We start from the raw sequence: 22,271 nt of genomic DNA, 5'->3' as shown, positions 1-22,271 counted from the left end.
TAAAACTATACATATATCTGAAACTGTTGAAGATATCAATAAGCTGAGATATAGCTGAATAGTTGAAAGGTTTGTGAACAGTTTAAAAGTTGAATGAAGTCTGTAGCTGAAAGTATGCTGAAGCTATTAGAGGCTGAATGAAGCAGAAGATTTGAAGAGTTTGAAGACTGTTTCAATGTATTCCTATGGGAAAAAAATTAGCAGAAAAAGTTAAATATTTTAAAAAGTATAAATAGTATGAAAGAGAAAAGTAATAGCATAAATGTCCTGAAAAAGCTGCACGTTTTGATATATGAATTGTTGAAATAGCACAAAGTATGAAGGACTAGTTAAACGCAGAAAAAGGGAAGAAGACTCAGAATAATAATAAGTTTAAAGAAACAAAATGGCCGAACAGAATAACAATACTGTGAATGCTTCCAGCATTCACACTAATAATAATAAGTTTAAAGAAACAAAATGGCCGAACAGAATAACAATACTGTGAATGCTTCCAGCATTCACACTAACTAGAAAATTTCCTCTCGGGAAATTTTGAATGGGCCACGGGAGCTACTGCGGGTTGTGCCATCTCTGTCAACATGGGAATCAAACCCACGATCTTAAGGTCAAGACAGAGCTGATCAGACAGACACATGATCATCTTTCTATAAGCACTGATATGGAGGAGCTGTAACCACATTAGGTTAACTGTGTGTGTGTGTGTGTGTGTGTGTGTGTGTGTGTGTGTGTGTGTGACTGTAATCACATGAAGCTGGCTCTAGAGTCTGTGTGTGTGTGTGTGACTGACTTGTCACATAGTTAGTTAGTAGCTGCATCCTGTGTCAGTCTGATTTAGCTGTGTCTGTGTTTATAAACATTTAAACGAGCGCCAGGTGGATTGTTTATGAAGTTAACGAGCTCTGGCCTGAGGATCAAAGAGGTTACCACGGCGATAGGGGCCCCCGCAGGCTGAGACAGACAGAAACGTGGAGAAAAACAGCCATTTTCTGCCTCTAAACCGGCCTCACAATTAGGCTTAGCATGACAAAACGGTAACTCCTATCAGAACAAAACACAGATCAACGTTGCTCTAAGGACTTACTGAAAATTTCGGTACGATTTGGTGTTTCTACAGTAAATATTTTGGCGACGCTGGCAGTTTTAAAACATCAGGCCGTTCTGCTCCTCTCAGAAAATATTTGTATTGGAGTCAATGAGGAGCAGGGACAGACGTGGCCGCACTCAGAGGCTGATTCTGTAAGTTCTGTAAGTCTCTCTGATATTTTGAGCACATGACATGAGAGATAACAAGTTTGTCTTACAAATTCTGAAAAAATTATGTCTGTAGAGTGTAAATTGTGGCCGTGGTGGCAATTTATCCAGAAAAAATACAGAATGTTTCTTCACTCTCTCCCACTCTAACCGATGATGTCACGCACTCTGACACGAACATTCTGTCCAATACACACCCATTATAAACTCATAATTTCTCCAAAAATGATCATGGTCATTGATCAGGGATTGATCAAAAACTATATGACCTATCAAAACGTGGAGTAATACGACAATACACAAGACTTGTGTCTACTGTTTAAAGTTTAAATGGAGTCTCTAGGTGAAAGTATGCCTGAGCAGTAGACGTTTGTTAAACTCTAATGATTGGTCTTTTTCGGTCTTTTTTTTCCGCCCGTCCCATTGACTTACATGCAAAAATTTTGCGCAGTTTTTCGCGACTACGTCGCGAAAAATTCGTAAACTGTTGAGAAAAGTAATAGCACACCGATCCCGATCAAGCCGCACGTTTTGATATATAATATGTCCTGCAACTCTTCGAGTTGCAGGACTAGTAGCGAATCGAAAATAGTCCGGAAGAGGACGAAGAATAATAAGGAAGAAAAAATCCACACAATAACAGTAGTGCCCGGGCGAAGCCCGGGCACTGGTCCCTGCAGCTATTTCATAGCTGTTGGGACCAGTGCCCGGTGCGATTGCCCGCGGCCCTAACTAGGAAAAAATCCACACAATAACAGTAGTGCCCGGGCTTCGCCCGGGCACTGGTCCCTGCAGCTATTTCATAGCTGTTGGGACCAGTGCCCGGTGCGATTGCCCGTGGCCCTAACTAGAAAATTTCCTCTCGGGAAATTTTGAATGGGCCGCGGGGCTACTGCCGATTTTGCCATCTCTGTCAACATGGGAATCAAACCCACGATCTTAAGCGCAAGACAGAGCTGATCAGACAGACACATGATCATCTTTCTATAAGCACTGATATGGAGGAGCTGTAACCACATTAGGTTAACTGTGTGTGTGTGTGTGTGTGTGTGTGTGTGTGTGTGTGTGTGTGTGTGTGTGTGTGTGTGTGTGTGTGTGTGTGACACCAACAAGGTTTAACTTTAAAACCAGATTAAATCATGGTTTAAGTTTAAATTCTGTTGCACGTTAACTGTGTTTTAATCACATGAAGGTGTGTGTGTTTGTGTGTGTGTGTGTGTGTGTGTGTGTGTGTGTGTGTGTGTGTGACTGTAATCACATGAAGCTGGCTCTAGAGTCTGTGTGTGTGTGTAACTGTAATCACATGAAGCTGGCTCTAGAGTCTGTGTGTGTGTGTGTGTCTGTAATCACATGAAGCTGGCTCTAGAGTCTGTGTGTGTGTGTGTGTGACTGACTTGACACATAGTTAGTTAGTAGCTGCATCCTGTGTCAGTCTGATTTAGCTGTGTCTGTGTTTATAAACATTTAAACGAGCGCCAGGTGGATTGTTTATGAAGTTAACGAGCTCTGGCCTGAGGATCAAAGAGGTTACCACGGCGATAGGGGCCCCCGCAGGCTGAGACAGACAGAAACGTGGAGAAAAACAGCCATTTTCTGCCTCTAAACCGGCCTCACAATTAGGCTTAGCATGACAAAACGGTAACTCCTATCAGAACAAAACACAGATCAACGTTGCTCTAAGGACTTACTGAAAATTTCGGTACGATTTGGTGTTTCTACAGTAAATATTTTGGCGACGCTGGCAGTTTTTAAAACATCAGGCCGTTCTGCTCCTCTCAGAAAATATTTGTATTGGACTCAATGAGGAGCAGGGACAGACGTGGCCGCACTCAGAGGCTGATTCTGTCAATTCTGTAAGTCTCTCTGATATTTTGAGCACATGACATGAGAGATAACAAGTTTGTCTTACAAATTCTGAAAAGATTATGTCTGTAGAGTGTAAATTGTGGCCGTGCTCACAGTTTATCCAGAAAAAATACAGAATGTTTCTTCACTCTCTCCCACTCTAACCGATGATGTCACGCACTCTGACACGAACATTCTGTCCAATACACACCCATTATAAACTCATAATTTCTCCAAAAATGATCATGGTCATTGATCATGGATTGATCAAAAACTATATGACCTATCAAAACGTGGAGTAATACGACAATACACAAGACTTGTGTCTACTGTTTAAAGTTTAAATGGAGTCTCTAGGTGAAAGTATGCCTGAGCAGTAGACGTTTGTTAAACTCTAATGATTGGTCTTTTTCACTCTTTTTTTTCCGCCCGTCCCATTGACTTACATGCAAAATTTTTGCGCAGTTTTTCGCGACTACGTCGCGAAAAATTCGTAAACTGTTGAGAAAAGTAATAGCACACCGATCCCGATCAAGCCGCACGTTTTGATATATAATATGTCCTGCAACTCTTCGAGTTGCAGGACTAGTAGCGAATCGAAAATAGTCCGGAAGAGGACGAAGAATAATAAGGAAGAAAAAATCCACACAATAACAGTAGTGCCCGGGCTTCGCCCGGGCACTGGTCCCTGCAGCTATTTCATAGCTGTTGGGACCAGTGCCCGGGGCGATTGCCCGCGGCCCTAATAATAAGAAGAAAAAATCCACACAACAGTAGTGCCCGGGCACTGGTCCCTGCAGCTATTTCATAGCTGTTGGGACCAGTGCCCGGTGCGATTGCCCGCGGCCCTAATAAAAGATTTCTTGTTTATTTTCAGCAACCAAACGTGGAAGCCCTCATGGGAGCCAAAATCCTTCGTCAAGAAGCAGTAGTGTGTGTGTGTGTGTGTGCTTTTTTGTTTGTTCTGTTCTGTTCTGTTGTGTTCGTTTTGAGTGTTTTCTGCGTGTCTGACTTTATGAGGGTATGTTTGGGAGAGAGGGAGGGAAGGGGGATGGGCCTGTTTATTTTTGAATAAAAAAATCATTGACTTTGAGTTGACTTGAATTGTATTTTGTTAAAGAGCTTTCTAGCAGACATTAAACATCTTACCATGATCATAGTGTGCACATTATTAAATAGAAAGACATTAAACATCTTACCATGATCATAGTGTATAACCTCTATTATTAAATAGAAAGACATTAAACATCTTGCCATGATCATAGTGTATAACCTCTATTATTAAATAGAAAGACATTAAACATCTTACCATGATCATAGTGTATAACCTCTATTATTAAATAGAAAGACATTCATCTTGCCATGATCATAGTGTATAACCTCTATTATTAAATAGAAAGACATTAAACATCTTGCCATGATCATAGTACCTCTATTATTAAATAGAAAGACAATACACACAGTAATCTGTCATTTTATACTCGGTGTCACTTTTATACAAGTGTTGTCGTTGCGTCGGCGGCACATTAGATGGCGCTATTGTGATGGCGCCGAGGTATTGACGTCATAATTCCTATCGTATGATTAATAAATGAATGATGATTATATAGGATATATATATATAAAGTTTTACAACGTTTTTTCTTAACGAGCAGCAATAAACCGTGTCAGATAAAGATGCTTGGCTAAAAATTAACAACTTTTGTTTCCATGTCTGGCGGAAGCAAGCTGTCCGTCGGTCAAATCGGTCCGGGCTGCAAATTCTCGGAAAGCTAGCCTATATGACTACTATACTGTTGGTTAAATGGAGATCACATTACAGTTTTCATTGCTTATAAGGTCTGAATAGTGCAGCAGTTAAATACAGAACTCATCGCGGCCGATTGGCCTCAAAGAGCTCCGGAAACGAGTATCTAGTAGTACAAGGCGTCGCCGTTGTTATGGCAACGACTATGGGAAAAATAGAATAACAATCAGTCGGATAAAATATCGCTGGAGGACAAACAAAACCTAATTTTCATTCATTCAACATGTATTTGTAAAGTAAAACACACATTTCTCGCTAGAAATGTCCTCAAACAATGCCAAATATATCTTGAAATCACGTTTTATCAGCCAGAAAGCTCAATGAATAATGTTGAATATACACGTTTTCATATTTGAGATTCGCCGAATAAGTTACAAACAAAAGCTTATTTGCATTAATTCAACATAAATTTGGAAAGTAAAACACACATTTCTCGCTAAAAAAGTCATCAAAACCATGCCAAATATATCTTAAAATGTTGTTTTTCCAGCGAAAATACTACATAATATTACGTTGTACAGTGACATGTAGGAAACGTTGATAATGAACGCAGTTTGGCTCACGTTAAATGAATGGGCAACGAAACGTTGGGCTACAACGTATTTTCACTCGGAAACGTTCATCCTGGACTTTTCTGTAGTTTGCAGAATAGTCCATGGTGAACGTTTCCTGCTGGCGACTGGGTTGCACCAGCAGGGCATTACGGAGCACCGGGAGGCGTAGTCTACACTGTAAAAAATGTCCGTAGAAATTACGGTAAAAAACTGTCAAATAGCAACAGTAAAATACCGTAAAATCAAAAATAGTATATCACTGTAGTAAGTACATTGAATTACCGTAAATCAAGAAACAGTTGATAATTTTAAATTTTACGGTCTTACTAAGTAGAAAATACAGAATTTTACTGTGAATGTTATAAAAAGTTTGCTAAATTCACGGTAAAATACCGTAATGTCACAAGCATGTAATTACCCTAAAATTGACGGTATCATTCTGTCTGAATTACAGATTTTGCTGGTGTTTATGTTTAAATTTACAGTACACAACCATTAAATCATTCCATCATTTCTATAGAAAGTTGAATGTTAAAAAGTATGGTATATTTAAGCAATACATCAGGACAGGCCGTGGTATGTGCTTATTATATCACAGGAGCATTGTTTGGACCGACGCAAAGCACTTAATGCAATAGAAAACTATTATTATCAAAACACAGTGAATTAAAATAAGATTAACTTTATTGTCCCACAGGAAAACATAGGCCTATACAATCATTAGAGTTTATCATATAGAGTTTTATTGCAACATTGTTAACACATAGCCTACTTTTTAAATAATATGGAAGCCCAAGTCAGAATTATGGGATACTAAGTCAAAATTATGAGATACTAAGTCAAAATTATGAGATAGCCAAGTCATAAATGAGATACTAAGTCAAATATCTCATAACCGCGGAGTTAACGGACGTTCGAAATTTCTTCGCGCCCACAGGAGTCTCTTCCTTCTTCAGGTAAACACATTCACAGCTCATTGAGACTGTCCGATTAACGTTAGCTAGCCGCAGAGCCACATTAGCTCTTATTCGTTGACTTTCAAGCAGAGGAGTTCAGGTAGCTATATCTTAAAAGTTGCTGGACGTGTCGATATCTGCTTATGCTAGAAAAATGTTTAGCTGTAACTTCTGTAGCAAGTCGGTTAAGACCTTGAGGGGTTATGTGCTTCATTGCAAACTCCATAGAAATGAACCACGTTGTTTATTTAAGTGCACTGGAGCAGGTTGCAAGCAGACATTTTACAGATATGGAGCGTTTAAGGCGCATTTTTACCGGAAGCATAGTGTATCTGCTCCTACTCCCATTACTGTCGGGACGGCTGTTAACGTTAGTGATTTTAAATGCGCAATGGCGATGTGTGAGCGCCAGTGTCACGATACAAAAGATCTGATAGCTCACTTGAGGGAGCATATTGTGGAAGGACGTGCTGTGACATGTCCAGTCAGAGGATGCACAAATGTGTTCACGGTCAAAACCTCATTTACCGCGCACATGTCACGGAAACACAGAGATCTTACAGATATCAGTATCAGTGACTTATTCAGAGAGTCTGCTTCACAATCATCATCTGTTCAAGCTGAAACAGATAATTTTGGCGCTCAAGTGAATAAGACAAGTACAGGGACAGGTACAGATGAGGCTGATATGGATATATCAGAGGATTTCAGTGATCTTTTTCTCAGAAATGTCTCTTTATTCTACTTGAAATTGCAGGGTGAGTTTCTACTACCTGCTTTGACCATACAGAATATTGTTGAGGAGATACAAAACATACATGAGTTGGGTCAGACATATAGTTTGAGTAAACTTACGGCCCTGCTAAAAAATGACACATCATTATCAGATGAGGATATCACCAGAGTTTGTGAGTCTGTCAGGGGATCTGATCTGTTTTCTGCATGTCACAGAGGGCCAATGAGGACAGCATACTCAAGAACTCAGACTTTCAAAAAAAAGTTCAACTATGTGGAGCCAAAGAAAATGTTTTTAGGAAGAGATGACAACAGAACAGATAGGTTTGCCTACTATGTGCCTGTGAGAGAGACTTTGAAATGTCTGTTAGAGTCTGACCTGTGGCAGAAATCAGGGGAGCATTCAGCTGAGTCTCCCACAGATGTTCTAAGTGACATTAGTGATGGTCAGATATTCAAATCCAATGCGTTTTTTGCTCAGAATCCATCATGTCTCAAGCTAGTACTGTACCAAGATGCCTTTGAAGTCGTTAACCCTTTAGGTTCTGCAAAGACAAGACATAAGGTATTAGCTGTCTATGCATCTGTTGCTAACCTGCCACCTCATGTACGGTCAAACACAGACCACATGTTACTTGTTCTACTGTGTAGAGAGAAAGATTTCAAAGCATTTGGGCATGCTAAAGTGTTCTCTGAGTTACTAGCAGACTTGAAGGAGTTGGAGGAGAATGGGATTGTACTATCAGATGAAACGGTTAAAGGAACCTTGTATTGCATTGGTGGAGATAATTTGGGCTTGCATTGTATTGGTGGCTTTACTGAAAATTTCAGTCGCTCACAGTATTTTTGTAGGTACTGCCTAATAACCCGATCTCAATTTCAAGGTGACGATCCTAATCTGTGTGGACCAGAGCGCACCGCTGAGAATTACGACGCAGCTGTCGAGCGCCTCCAGACTGAAGACACCCCAGAAGTGGAAGGAGTAAAGCGCAAGTCAGTATTCAACAGTTTGAAATACTTTAATGTCTGTCAGCCAGGTTTGCCACCTTGCCTAGGTCATGACATCTTCGAAGGTGTTTTGTCATATGATGTAGCACTCTATCTTAAGTATTTCATCAAGAAAAAGGCATGGTTCACCTACTCCAATCTGAATCGGCGTATTAAACAGTTCAAATACCGCGCCTCTGATGCTTCAACAAAACCATGTGAAGTTAGCCCTCAAGCAGCTAAACTCTCAGGACAGGCCGTACAGAACTGGAATCTTCTAAGGCTGCTGCCTCTCATAATTGGTGACAGAGTGAAAGATACAGCAGATGATGTGTGGCAGTTGACTCTACAGCTGAAAGACATTGTGGACCTGATATGTGCTCAGAAAATCTCTGTGTCTCAGGTTGCATATCTAGATATTCTCATTCAAGAATATTTAGAGTCAAGAAAGGCTCTATTTCCAGAAAGCAATTTGAAACCCAAGCACCATTACTTACGTCATTACCCAGCGCTGATTCTGAAATTTGGTCCCTTAATCAGAGTCTGGACAATGCGCTTTGAAAGTAAGCACAGTTATTTCAAGAGATGTGCAAGAAATTTGAAGAATTTCAAAAACCTCTGCCTTACACTCTCTGAAAGACACCAGATTTTCCAGGCGTATCTTTCAGCAGGACCAATGGGTCAAGCTGTCTTACAAGTCAAAGATGGTTCTCCATTTTATTCAGCACTGTATAGTAAAGCCATTCAAGATGCAGTGAGACCATTTGACTTCACTGAGATCAACACAAAGGTCACATTAGAAATGCTGTATAAAGGAACATCATACAAGAAAGGACAATTCCTCGTCACAGGGAACATGGACTCTGTGGAGTTTGCTGAACTCATGCTTATTTTGATCAAAAATGACACTGTTCATCTTCTGGTCTCAGTGTACGAGGCTGAATTCATTCCTCAGTACCATATGTATTCTGTTAGGAAAAACAATGAAAAGATGCAGTGTGTGAACATCACTGACTTGATTGATTACTATCCATTGTCATCTTACATTAAGGATGGATGCCAAATAGTTCCATTTAAACACAGTGTGCTGTCACACTAATGGATGTATTGTAGGGATGCTCTGATCACGTTTTTTTTGTTTGCCGATTGTTAATGAGTAGAGCTGGACGATATGGCAAAACTTTTATCACTATAATCTTTTTCATATCAATCAATAAATATACATCACATTATGAATCAAGTCAATATTTGATCAAAGTTTCCTTGAACGTTAAAAAAAAAACAAAAAAAAAACAGTATTTTTGACCAAAATACCTCTCAATATTGTGACAATATTGTAGGGATGACTATAGTTCCCCCTCACAAAAAATGTACATAATAAGATTATTGATAAATAATAGTCAGTAATGTGGATGTAATTACCAAGTGGCAAGTGGGACATTTTTGAATAGCTAGAACAGTCTGGTAAATTCAGAATATTACATCACTTTACTGTAATCCAGCCTTTAAAACCAGGAAAACAATATTACGATATCCAAAATCTAACGATATGATGATTTCTAGTCTCATCATATATCTGTATTGTCTAGCTCTATTAATGAGAAATATCGGCTGATCCAATTTACTGATCTTTTTTGAACAGTGTTTGGCCTTAAAAAGCGGTGCAAAATGCTTGTCGCTGCAGGTTTACATGAGCAGCTAACATTTAGCTCAGCTTATGTTAGCAAATAGTCTGGTTTATGAGCTTAAATTTACACCTTGCTGAAAATGTGATGCTACACATACCTGGATAAACACATTTAACACATACAGTTGATCTGTATACAGTAAGCGGCCTGTGAAAAGAGCAGCTCTCCATTAATGTGAGCACTAATGTGGTGTAGCGTTTGTGTTAACCTTGTCCGCCTGCTATAGCTGTCCAGGTGGAAACTCAGTGTTGCGCAGCATACAAACACCAACTCTGCTGAGAAATGGCTCAAGTATTGAGCAGTCGATGACAATAAAGTGATATCAGGATTTGCTGATCTGATATTGATTACTGAAGATCGGCTAATTTCAGTAGGAGCATCCCTGATGTCTTGGGCTGTCATTCTGGTGTTAAAACTTTATTATTATCTCTCTTTTATATTCAGAAATGGATGATGCACACCAAAGCAACGTACGGAGCGCCATTACAAAGGTGATGCCAGACCTCCCAGCTTCAATGCTAGATATTTTAGAGGAGACACTACAATCTTTGGGGGTGGAGACCACAGAGGATTTTCAGTTCGTCCAGGAAGCTGATCTGCTTTCAGTACTGAGACCAATCCAAGCAAGAAAACTGGTGGCTGCCTGGAAACAGACAAGTAAGTGCATTTCAAAAAAAAATATTTTCAAGTATTACCAAGGATAAAACAGCATTCAATACATTTTTATAATTTCATTTAGGGCTGTGCGATATGACCAAAATCACATATTCCGATATAGGTTATATTATATTCCAGATTAACCATACATATCACAATAAAGCACATTTTCTGTAAAGTGAGGAATAACAGGAAAAAAGTTGCTAAAAGTTGCCAAAAAGTCATAAAAATTATGTAAAATATCGCTGTAAAGAGTGTGATCTGTGACAAAACAAAATAAACCATAGAGCAGAATATGAAATGATAGATGTTTTTCTATCGTCACACCATATATATTGTCATATCACACATCCCTAATTTCATTGTTTTTGTTTTACAGCACAGAGCAGTGAAATCCACAGCCAGTCACCATTAGCCTCACCATCTTCCTCGACATGCTCCTCATTCTCCGCCTCCCCATCGCCCAGCCGCCTGACTACTGCTGTAGATTGGGTTGACAGCTTTCAGATTCCTTGGAAGAATTTTCCTGAAGCCTTGATGCACTGTTTTGAGAGGGGGAAAAGACCAAAGCCCCGGTTACGTTGAGAAATGATCCATATGGTCGTCGCTGAGATGATGAAGGTTTGTGCTTCTCCCAGTAAACAAGCCTCCACAGAAGTTGCAAAAAAAATGGTTGCCAAGTATCCACACTGCAAGATGTCATAGACGGTGATGTGGTGGGACCAGGATATCACTCACTGGTCAAGCAGTTACAAGTCCGCATTGAAAATGCAAAGCGGTCTTCTGCACCAACAATAATGAAGCGCAAACGGGGGTCAGATGGGTATGACACAGAGGAAATCCCAGCTGAAAAAAGGGCAGCTGTTCAGGACACATATGGCTGCATAAAGTGGGACATGGAATTCATGCCAATGAGTGAGACAACAGACAGCCAAGAGGAGAAGAAACTTCAAATGAAGGTGATCATTGAACAGGCTAACTTCAGCCCAGATGAGGTAAAAACCCTTATGAAGTCCACTTACTACTCCCAACGTAAAGAGATAAACCAGGGAACAGATCTGCAAATCCTCATGGAGGAGTGGCCGTTTTTGTTCCAGGAGATTGGCATGACAATCCACTTCCAAGAGCTCACTGGGGTAGCACTTAAGGAGACTTTCCTAGCCAGTGTCGAAAAAAAGGGAAAACGGCTTCTGGACTTCATGCAAACCATTTGTGCAGACAAGAGCAAACAAGTTCTGCAGGCTGTCACAAAGCTGAAAATTCTGAGAGGTCAGTTGGAAGGATGCTCAGAAGACGTGAAAGATATGGTGCTCCTACTTAAATGAAAAAGAGGAGAACCTCTTCCACTATGTGGAGGACACATGTCTGGCAGAGGAAGTACAAGTGGAAAACTTGCCTGTGACACCATGCATCATTGTATGTGGTAAGTTGATTTTCAGTTTTAATGTAAGAACCTAAGATTATAAGTAAATATTACATAAAATGCACTTGTGTAGTCATGATACCAACATTACCAATTTTTAGTTTTAGTTTTATCATTATACTCGATACCAAAACAATACTGAAATGATACTCGATATCTAATAGATCAGAAATAGAATGTCAAATGCATTGCTGGACTTGTTTCTTTCTGAAATGTCCGTGGGTGTTCGATTTAAAACACCACAATATTAAACTGAAAAAATACTAAAATGACTGAAAATACTTTAGTTACTCAAATACCAAAGCTTTATGAATAATTAATCTACTAACATGCCATTTTCACTTGAATGTTATTACACAGGGCTGTATGATCACTTTATTAGGTGGTAGCACTGGTGCTAGCAAGCTCAAGATTTCAGCAGCACAAAGAAAATGTAGTAGCACAGGTGCACGGTTAGACAAGTTGTATTGGTCTAAAATTCATTTAATTATTGTTTACACAGTTTGGCCAATAAATATAAACCTGAGTGACACCTCTCACTAATAGACACGCTTTGTGTTTCTCCTACTGTTCTCTCTTTATTTTATTGACACAATAATTCGTATAATAGGTAATTCATGCAGTAAGTAAGTAATTAATTAATTTAGTTAAAAAGAGTAAAATATTGGAGACTTCCGGTTTGGAGAGCGATGGAGTAGGCAGCAAGTCGGAAGGGCTCTGTCACCATTCGGCTGTAATTTGACATTTCCACTGTACGTTACTCATTTGGAGTGAGGTGAACCAACACCGAAGGGCTGTCTCTGAAGTTGATACCTTAACACGCCATTCACCATGGTTAAAAGCAAGTCTAAGAGGACTGGAAACGAGCGCGGACAAAATGGCGATTTAGCCGACGCTGAGCAGCTAGCTAGCAACAACCCCACCGAAGACGAAGATGAAGACCCGCCGCCCGCGTGTCTCGAGGATATACGAGATCTGCTCACTGGCATGGAGGAGCGGATAATTACAAATCTGACGGCACAAATCTCAGCTAACCACGCCGCCATTGCCAGGCATGACCAAACACTGTGGCGTGGCCTTTTTTATCCCCCCCTCTTTCTTTTCATCTCTCTTGTCATTTAACGCGCATTGAAATGAACATTATTTGGCCCGTGACCCACAGACTGTCATGCACTTCGGGCACTTTACATAGGCTACACGCTAAGTGTTAAATAGGCTATTTAATTTTTACCCACTATTATTGTTTTTGTGTTTAATTTAAATAGGGGACTGTTTTTGTTTTGCTTTTTGTCCCCTGTGGTTAGGCCCTGGTCTCTCTTTTCACGGCCCGGTCGCTTTCTCCTTATTTCATAAATATTGTGGTTTATGGTTTATTTGCTGTAGCCTACAAGACAGATTATTCCAGGACGCCGGTGTCACTCAATTACACTTATCACCAGAAAACCAGCTTTATACATCATTATTACATTCCCTTCCTCCCAGTTGTTTCCTCTTTTTCTTTCCTTTTTTTTTTTCGTGTCTATCTTAAAGACGTAACTGAATGATTCAGACGCTGATTAAGAGGCAGTCTTATTTTTGGACCCTGATAGACTACTTAAAAGTAGCGGTTCACCTGACTCAAGTTTCTATTTTTGTGTTCAGTTGAAATGATGTTACTTACAAAGACAGAGTTGAAAGTGCAGAGTTAAACAAAGCACAAAGTTTACAAGGGCACTAGCCAAGGGATAGGGACTATAGGCTTACACACACTTACGGAATGTTTTTTCTGTTTGTTTGTTTGTTTGTTTTTGTGGGTTTTTTGTTTTTTTTTTACTTCCCATCTTGTATCTCTATTTAAAGTATACATTCGAGGTCAGATCATAGCCTACTCCTCCACACTTTCAAAGGAAAAAAAATCAAGATTACAAGATATCTCTCAACAAATATCAGACATTGACTCAAAATATGCTCAGAGCCCCACCCCAGACTTATATAAAGACCGTTTAAGACTACAAACTGAATTTGACCTCTTAACCACTGATGAGGCAACACGTCTCATTATGAAGGCTAGGCATAACACCTATGAGTTTGGAGATAAAGCGAGCAGGCTATTAGCTATACAAGCTCGACAAGCAGCTGCCTCTCGCTCAATTACAAAGATCCAATCTCACACCGGTGAGATGCTGACAGATCACAACGACATAAATAACACCTTTGTGCAATTTTACTCTGAGCTTTACACGTCAGAATGCAGCAATGACCCTGACCTCTCTCACAATTTCTTTGAAAATTTGGCTCTCCCCACTGTATCCGAGGACCAAAACAACAAACTGAGTGCAGACATCTCAATTTCTGAAATTGTCACAGCCATAAAATCTATGCAAAACAACAAATCGCCTGGCCCTGATGGGTTTATATGTGAATTTTATAAGAAGTTTGCACTGCAATTAGCACCAACTCTACAAGCAATGTTTAAAGAAGCACTCTCACTAGGGACTCTGCCTATGACACTCAGACAAGCCTCAATTTCACTACTGGCAAAGAAAGATAAAAATCCACTTTTGTGTTCTTCATATCGACCTATCTCTTTGCTAAACGTGGACTTTAAAATATTATCCAAGATCCTAGCTAAACGCTTGGAAAGCATAGTTCCGGATATTATCTCACCCGACCAAACAGGATTTGTCCTGGGCCGGCACTCTTACTCAAATTTAAGAAAGCTATTTAACATAATCCACTCGACCCGATCAAAATGTCCTGAAGCTGTAATTTCGCTCGATGCTGAAAAGGCTTTTGACCGGGTCGAGTGGAACCACTTATTTTTCACCCTCCGTAAATTTGGCTTCAAAGAAGAATTCATTGCCTGGATCAAATTGCTTTACTCCTCCCCACTAGCATCCGTCATCTCTAACAATACTCAATCTGCTTACTTCCCTCTCGCAAGGGGGACAAGGCAGGGATGTCCGCTGTCCCCCCTCCTATTTGCAATTTCAATCGAACCTCTTGCAGCAAAATTGAGACTTTGCAAGGACTTTAAAGGTATACAGAGGGATGACATGGAGTTTAAAGTATCCTTATACGCAGATGATTTACTTCTATATGTTTCTGACCCTGCCTTATCACTTCCCTTCATTCTAGACATTCTGGAACAATTCGGGGGAATTTCTGGATACAAGTTAAATCTGCAAAAGAGCGAAATGTTCTCCTTACACTCTGAAACAGACACAACTTTTTCCAATCCCCCACCCTTTAAAAGGGTCCAAAATGGGTTCAAATACTTGGGAATTGAAGTCACCCACACTCTGTCTACTACCTTTACAAAGAACTTCACAACACTCCTTAACAAGTGTAAACAGGATATGAATAGGTGGGCCTCTTTGCCATTATCAGTAGCTGGACGTGTCAACCTGGTTAAAATGATAGTGCTACCTAAATTTCTATATCTCTTTCAAAACATCCCAATTTTGATTAAAAAATCTTTCTTTAAAGCACTTGATAAAATAATTACATCTTTTATATGGGGGGGTAAACCCAGTCGTATCAGTAAGATCCACCTCCAGAGACCTAAACGCGTAGAAGGGCTGGCCTTGCCAAATTTCCTTTTCTATTATTGGGCATGCAACTTTCAAAAATTAATCTACTGGCTCGAAGATGAACCCGCTACAGGACGGATAGACTGGGTGCAATTAGAACTCTCATCATGTCGATATCACTTAGGCTCAGTGATTTGTGCTTCCCTGCCCCTCACTTGTAATAATCTGACCTCCAGTATAATAGCTAATCAATCTATAAGAATCTGGGTCCAATTTAGAAAACATTTCGGAATACAAGGTCCTTCTACCCTCTCCCCCATAAAGATGAATCACATGTTTACCCCCTCTTGTACAGACTCTACATTTACCCAATGGTTCGATAAAGGGATCAAATCAGTCCGTAGCCTGTATATAGGAGACATATTTGCGTCTTTCTCCCAGCTGTCCCAAGCCCACAATTTACCTAAAAACAATTTTTTCCGTTATTTGCAGATCAGGAGCTTTGTACAAAAGACATTTCATTCATTTCCAAATAAACCCTCAAAATCACACATAGACGGTATCCTGGAATTGAAATCAGACAGCAGAGGACTGATTGCCCAGATATATGACCTTATTCAAAAACTTGACCCACACTCTGTCGAAAATCTAAGAAAGGCCTGGGACGCAGACCTTGGGGTAGTTCTCAGAGACGATCAATGGGACTCCATCTTAAACTTGATACATACTTCATCTACTTCTGCCAAACACAGCCTAATCCAACTGAAAATCGTACACAGAGTCCACTATTCCATGGCTAGGTTGGCAAAGATTTATCCAAACCTTGACCCATCATGTCCCCGCTGTAGAGGCCAACCTGCAGACCTATTACACATGTTCTGGTTATGTCCAAGCCTCTCTACCTTCTGGACAAGTATTTTTAAAGCTTTTAGTGAGATGTTTGGAATCCGATTAGACCCTGACCCCATCTGCGCCCTCTTTGGTGTAAAACCAGAGGAATATCGAGCAGTCCTACCAACTAAAGCTCATGTTGTCTTAGCTTTCACCACACTTCTCGCTAGACGCCTGATCCTTTTCAAATGGAAGCAACGCACGCCTCCATCCTTTTCTCACTGGATCAAAGATGTTATGTACTTCTTAAAATTAGAAAAAATAAAGTACACACTTAAAGGATCCTCCCAATCCTTTCTCAAAGTTTGGAAACCGTTTCTGGTTTACTATGACTCTTTACAAGAACCCCTTGATGATAGCTAGGTTGGAATGCATGGGTGGGTGGGGGGGTGGGGGGGTGGGAATAGGGATGATGATGATGATGCCATTCCATTACGTGGAGGGATATGTGGGTGAATGGGATGGGATAAAAATTAAGTTGATGTGAATGATGAACAATGCACCCTATGTTTTGAAAATGACTGTAAATTGAAGTGACATGTACATGTGCTGTATCCCTGTGGGGTAAGAACTTTGCAGAAAATCAATAAAACATATTTAAAAAAAAAAAAAAAAAAAAAGAGTAAAATATTTACAAAAGAGTAATTTATTAATTTTTGGTAATTAGTGAGACAGTGCCCTGCACAGACCACTAGGCCTCTCTAGCATGTAATGCTCTCTAGCATGTAATGCTAGAGAGGCCTGGGGTTGGAATTTTCTAGTTTAACCCTCCTGTCCTTCTGGGTCAAATTGACCCAATTTGTTCCCTTCCTCCATCCTTCCTTCTTTCCTTCCCTTTTCCCTTCCTTCTTTCCACAATCATTTTCCCCTTCCTTCCTTCCTTCCTTCCTTCCCTCCCTTTGTCCTTACTTCTTCTTCCTTCCTCTTTTGATCCAGTTGACCTGGTCTGTTCCCTATTCCTCCATCCTTCCTTCTTTCCTTCCCTTTTCCCTTCCTTCTTTCCACAATCATTTTCCCCTTCTTTCCTTCCTTCTTTCCCTTCTTCCTTCCTTGAACGAATCTGTTCTCTCTCTCCATCTTTCTTTCCTTCCCTTTTCCCTTCCTTCTTTCCCTTCTTCCTTCCTTGAACGAATCTGTTCTCTCTCTCCATCTTTCTTTCCTTCCCTTTTCCCTTCCTTCTTTCCACAATCCGTTTGCCTCCCTCCCTTCCTTCCTTCCCTTCGTCCTTACTCATTCCTTCTTTTTTGACCCAGTCTGTTCCCTCCCTCCATCTATCTTTCCTTCCTTTTTCCATTCCTTCTTTCCTCCCATCGTTCCCTTTATCCTTCCTTCCTTCTTTCCCTTCGTACTTCCTGCCTTCCTTCCTCCTTTTTTCCCTTTGTCCTTCCTTTCATCTATCCCTTCGTCCTTCCTTCCTTCCTTCTTTCCCTTTGTCCTCCCTTCCTTCCTTCCTTCCTTTCTTTCATCTATCCCTTCGTCCTTCCTAACTTCCTTTCTTCCTTCCTTGACCCAGGAGGACAACAGGAGGGTTAAGTTAAAATATTGTGAACAGTGACTCATACAGGCCACAAGGTGGCAAAAAACAAGTGAGCTGGAAGTAAGAAGTTGTTAGCAGAGTTAGCACAAGATGATGAAAACAGTGCAATGTCATGCATTTTCCTCTGTTAGTTTGGTAAAGGATGTTGAGGTACCGAACAATGGGAAATTCTAATTGAACGTTTTGAATCTGAAGTATCTTAATTTCTGTGTATCATGCAACACTTTTGAATGGTAATGACTAATGTGCTATTAATTCTTTTCTGCTGTTACAGGAACCTCTTGCTATGCCTCAAGGCAGTTCATGCTTGCCATAGACCGCAAGGTCGTGAATGACCACATCCCCACCTTCATCGCTGCCGTCTGCCTCATGCTCGGAAGCTATTACGTCTTCAACATTCACTATCCCGTGGATCTGGGCTCTACACTTGAGTTCCTTCAGAGGTAAAGAAATATTTATTTTTATTTCCTCCTTTAGAACAAATCACTGTATATAGTTGTTGATTATACATTTTTGTGTTCACAAAGGTGTTTCCTCAACATCAACCCAGAGAAGGGCACCAAGGTGGAATCAAAGAAGAACAAAAAGCAACTGTCAGTCAACCCGAGAGTCCTCACCCTCATCTCTGATCTCTCTGATCATGAATGGAGAGAGACATGTTAGACAAGGACTTTTCAAAGCTAACTGACAGAGTTCTGATGTCAGTTTAAAGGGACAACAAGGAGTTTCTAATCGGTTATAAAAAAGTCTCACGTTAATGTGGATGAATCTCCGCTACCCACACTTGTTAATGGGCCCATTTTCGATAAATATATCGTTCTGTCTCTATGGTTATTTTGTTATTATTATTAGTGGTGGCGGAGATGCTGGTCGAGCCAACCAGCGTTTCTTTACTTTCAGTTTCGCAACGAGTCATGAGAATAACGTAGCTGAATCGCCGTTTATGGTCGGAACTACGGTGGTATGTGAACCTCTTTGAACCTCTGACTTTAATTATTGATGAATGAAAACATGAGTCTGTCTTGCGCCGGTCAAAAGAATTTTACGGTGCGCGCGGAGGCTCATAAATGTAGTGTGAAAACGCTTCGCTTTTCCAAAACTCCTCGTTGTCCCATTAAGTACAGCAAAGCATGTACTGTTATTACTAGTACTTGTTATTACTCAGTATTAGTTTTAAAGGAATAGTTTGGGTTTTTTTGAAGTGGGGTTGCAAAGGGTAAAAATGCCCACTAAGTATATTGTTTTAAATTTATGTGAACATTTTGTATTCATGCATTCAAGTTAATAAAACTGAAGAACATTTGAGCTTGTGTTTCAGTGCATTTGTGACACTACAGAGTAGTCGAAGGCTGGTGACATTGTTACTAAGATTCTCCTTTACAGTAGGTAAACTGAAGACATCTTTTAACATGGTAAGAGCAAATTCTCTTAATTATCTGTACACTTGTATAAATTAGCTTGTCTCTTTAACAAGTGTTAATATTTAAATATTATGCTACTGTCACCTTTCAGGCATTGCATCCAAAGTTCTATGACTGGTTATGGACTTAGAGGGAACAACTTAATGGTATTGTGTCAGCCAGGAAAATGGTGAGTCTCTAATCCATGCCAATAACAAGCTGTTTTTGTTTTTAACTTTTAAAGATATTATTTCTGCTTTACTGGACAGTGGCAGTAGAGATAGACAAGAAACACAGTGGAGAGAGAGGGGATGATGTAGCATGGCCCAAGCCACAATTGAACCTTGGCCACTGTGATATTAAAAATATGTGTTACATGGTCTTTGGCCATACTTGCCAACATTGGGTTGTGAAAAATAGGGAGATTTTTTTTCATCAGTGTATCAGGGTTCATTCGCCAGGTGTGGCTATAAATTGCCATCATTTCTTGCCTTGTATTTTAAACCTGAAGGAAACTTGTTTTGAAACTGTTTCTTTGATAGCCTATTCAATAAATGATTCTGTTTACCAATCAGGATAATGGGAAAAAAAGCAGTTGTAATTGTTGAAATGAAAACCAGAAGGCTGACCAAAGGTGGCCCTGTCCAGTAAGCCTACCTGAAGATGCATAGAATCTGTCAGTAAAGTCAGAAGGGGTGAAAAAGTTGAGTCACTAGACCCCTGTTGGGGGGTCTGGGGGCATTCCCCCCCACAAAAAAATGTAATTTTTAACACATAAATGAAGCATTCTAGTGTACTCTGAGAACATAAAGGGAACAGACTAAAAAAAAAAAAAAAAAAAAAAAGAAGCACATTTAGGTAGTAGCTACTGACTGAAGGCAAGAATGGCTGGAGTGACACTTAACATGAACTCAGAGCTGGTCTGGTGGGGGGCAGTGGCTGGTGGGCAAAAACTAAACTCGTATTTTAAATCTAGGGGTCTGGATCAGCCATTCAAGGTCCCGTTTCCTCTGCTGTGCGGGGGGGCACGTCTGTGGAGCGGTGCATCGCGGACATGCACGGAGGGGGAGTACGGAAAAAAAAAAAACGAATGTGCGCCGCCGCATCCGCTCGGACCAGCGGGTCCGCTCGTGCCGACGTCGACAGCGGCAGGCAACCACAGTATCAACGCTACTGGTATCACTGACTCCAGTCAGTGACATGTCACCGGCTGGCCTCATACGTGCAGGCAGGCCAGGGTTGCCAGATATGGCAACAATTATCCCCCACAATCTCACTTGTTTCCTTCACTGTAAAATCGGGAGATTAGCGGGAGAAATTACTAACCGGGAGCATCGCGGGAAATAGGGTTAAAAGTCGGGAGTCTCCCGCGTAAATCGGGAGTGTTGGCAAGTATGTCTTTGGCCGGCCCAGCTGCTCATGTTTTTGAGTCATTTGATTGTAATTTGCAACCTGTGTGTTGGAAAGAGTGAAAGAGTTGATGATTTCATATTTCACTTGACGGGAAGTATATCCTGTCTTCTTATATCTCCTTACACTTTCTTTCAGGTAGTCTACTAGTGGTTATACTTGACATGGATTCATCAACTTATTTGCTGGCCTACTAATCTACCTTTGTGATCAGATACCAGTCTTGTCAAGGATAAATAGTGATAAGTGATTGCACAGTTGACCATCCATTAATTTAACAATAGAAGGCTTTATGTTAATCTCTTTTTATAAGCACTGGTTGCCGCCCAGAAGGAGACCGGCCATTTATTTTTTACAGGTCCATATGTTGTTTTTTTGAAAATTCTGCAACTTCTGCATACCTTTAAGCACAGCATAAATTTAGGCCTTTCATAATCTAATTGTGATGGAAATAATTGAGAAACTGGTTTACTTACTTAATAAAAGATGATACAAGGAGACTTGGATGTATTACGAAGGAAATATTTATTGACACTTGATCTAGGCGAATTCAGAGATAATATAACAAGTGAAAATGATCCCTACACCTTAGCCATACAATTTTTAACAAATATTTTCATCTTCTCCACAGCATGGTGCAGCTGGATAATGCAAGGCAGTCAACTTTGCGGGAATGCGGTATGGCCAGTACTCTGATTCGTCGTCATCGTTATCAGCACTCAGCTTCAGTGAGTACATTTAAATAGATAGGCTTCTGAACTGGTGCTGCCATTAAATGTTTTTGTTTCTTCATACCTGTCAAATACTTACATGGCCACATCAATAATTATGTCTCCCATTTATGTCTACTACCCTGTTATCTGGAGTTCCTCAAGGGTAAATCCTCAGAACTATCCTTAAAAAAAATCAAAGTCAGTGTCAAATCCAAAGGATTGTATGTTTTCAGCTGTAGCCTCCACAGTTTCTCCCTCAATCTCTCTCAATCTATTAGATCTGCTAAATATGTTAACTGTTTTAAGCGCCTCCTGAAATCATATTTACAGGTTGGCCATTTCATGAGATTTTTTAAACCTACTCTTCATTCACCATTGATTTTTTTTTCTGTTCCAACTTCTTTAATTAATGTTTTGTTTGTTGTTGTTGTTGTTGTTGTTGTTGTTGTTGTTGTTGTTGTTGCGGGAAGCACTTTGCAACAGTGTAAGTGCTATATAATAATAATTATCATTATTATCATTAACAATTTATTCTTTGTTGTCTTTCTTTGTCTGGTTGCAGAGAGGTTCATGCCAGTCCACAATTAACACCTGATGGAAGACTGCTGGTGAATTTTCAAGCAGGAATGATGACAACACCTGCCTGAAGTTCCAGTTTCCTTAACATCGTACCATGTCTGAATGAGGCTCCCACCTGTCTTCAGTCAAGTCTGGACCCAATGACTCAAACACCAGTCTTGTCAAGGCTAATTAGAGGTAAGCAATGGTTTATGTCAGTGTAGCAAATGAGTAGATGCAAGCACAACTCAAACTTCACTCCATCGATCTCCCTCAAGTGCACGGTGCCAACAGCTTCATACAAACATACAGTAGAAAAGAAATCAGTATTATGGACAGGATTC

The 22,271-nt window shown here is 40.2% G+C and overlaps 1 long non-coding RNA gene across 1 annotated transcript in view; it reads right to left on the bottom strand.

The window, feature by feature from the left end:
* The window catches only part of LOC146991305 (uncharacterized), an 83,066-nt gene extending 77,435 nt beyond the window's left edge, over window positions 1-5,631 (bottom strand). Inside the window, exon 1 of the long non-coding RNA XR_015036924.1 lies at window positions 5,597-5,631. This is a non-coding gene — a long non-coding RNA (uncharacterized LOC146991305). The remainder of the gene's footprint in view (window positions 1-5,596) is intronic.
* Between the last annotated feature and the right edge of the window lie 16,640 nt (window positions 5,632-22,271).

Source organism: Trachurus japonicus, chromosome 1 (assembly GCF_045865225.1).
Source record: "Trachurus japonicus isolate A0001 chromosome 1, Traja_1.0".
NCBI lineage: Eukaryota > Metazoa > Chordata > Actinopteri > Carangiformes > Carangidae > Trachurus > Trachurus japonicus.
Note: the sequence above shows the minus strand (reverse complement) of the source record. Positions and strands in the feature narration are given on the sequence as shown.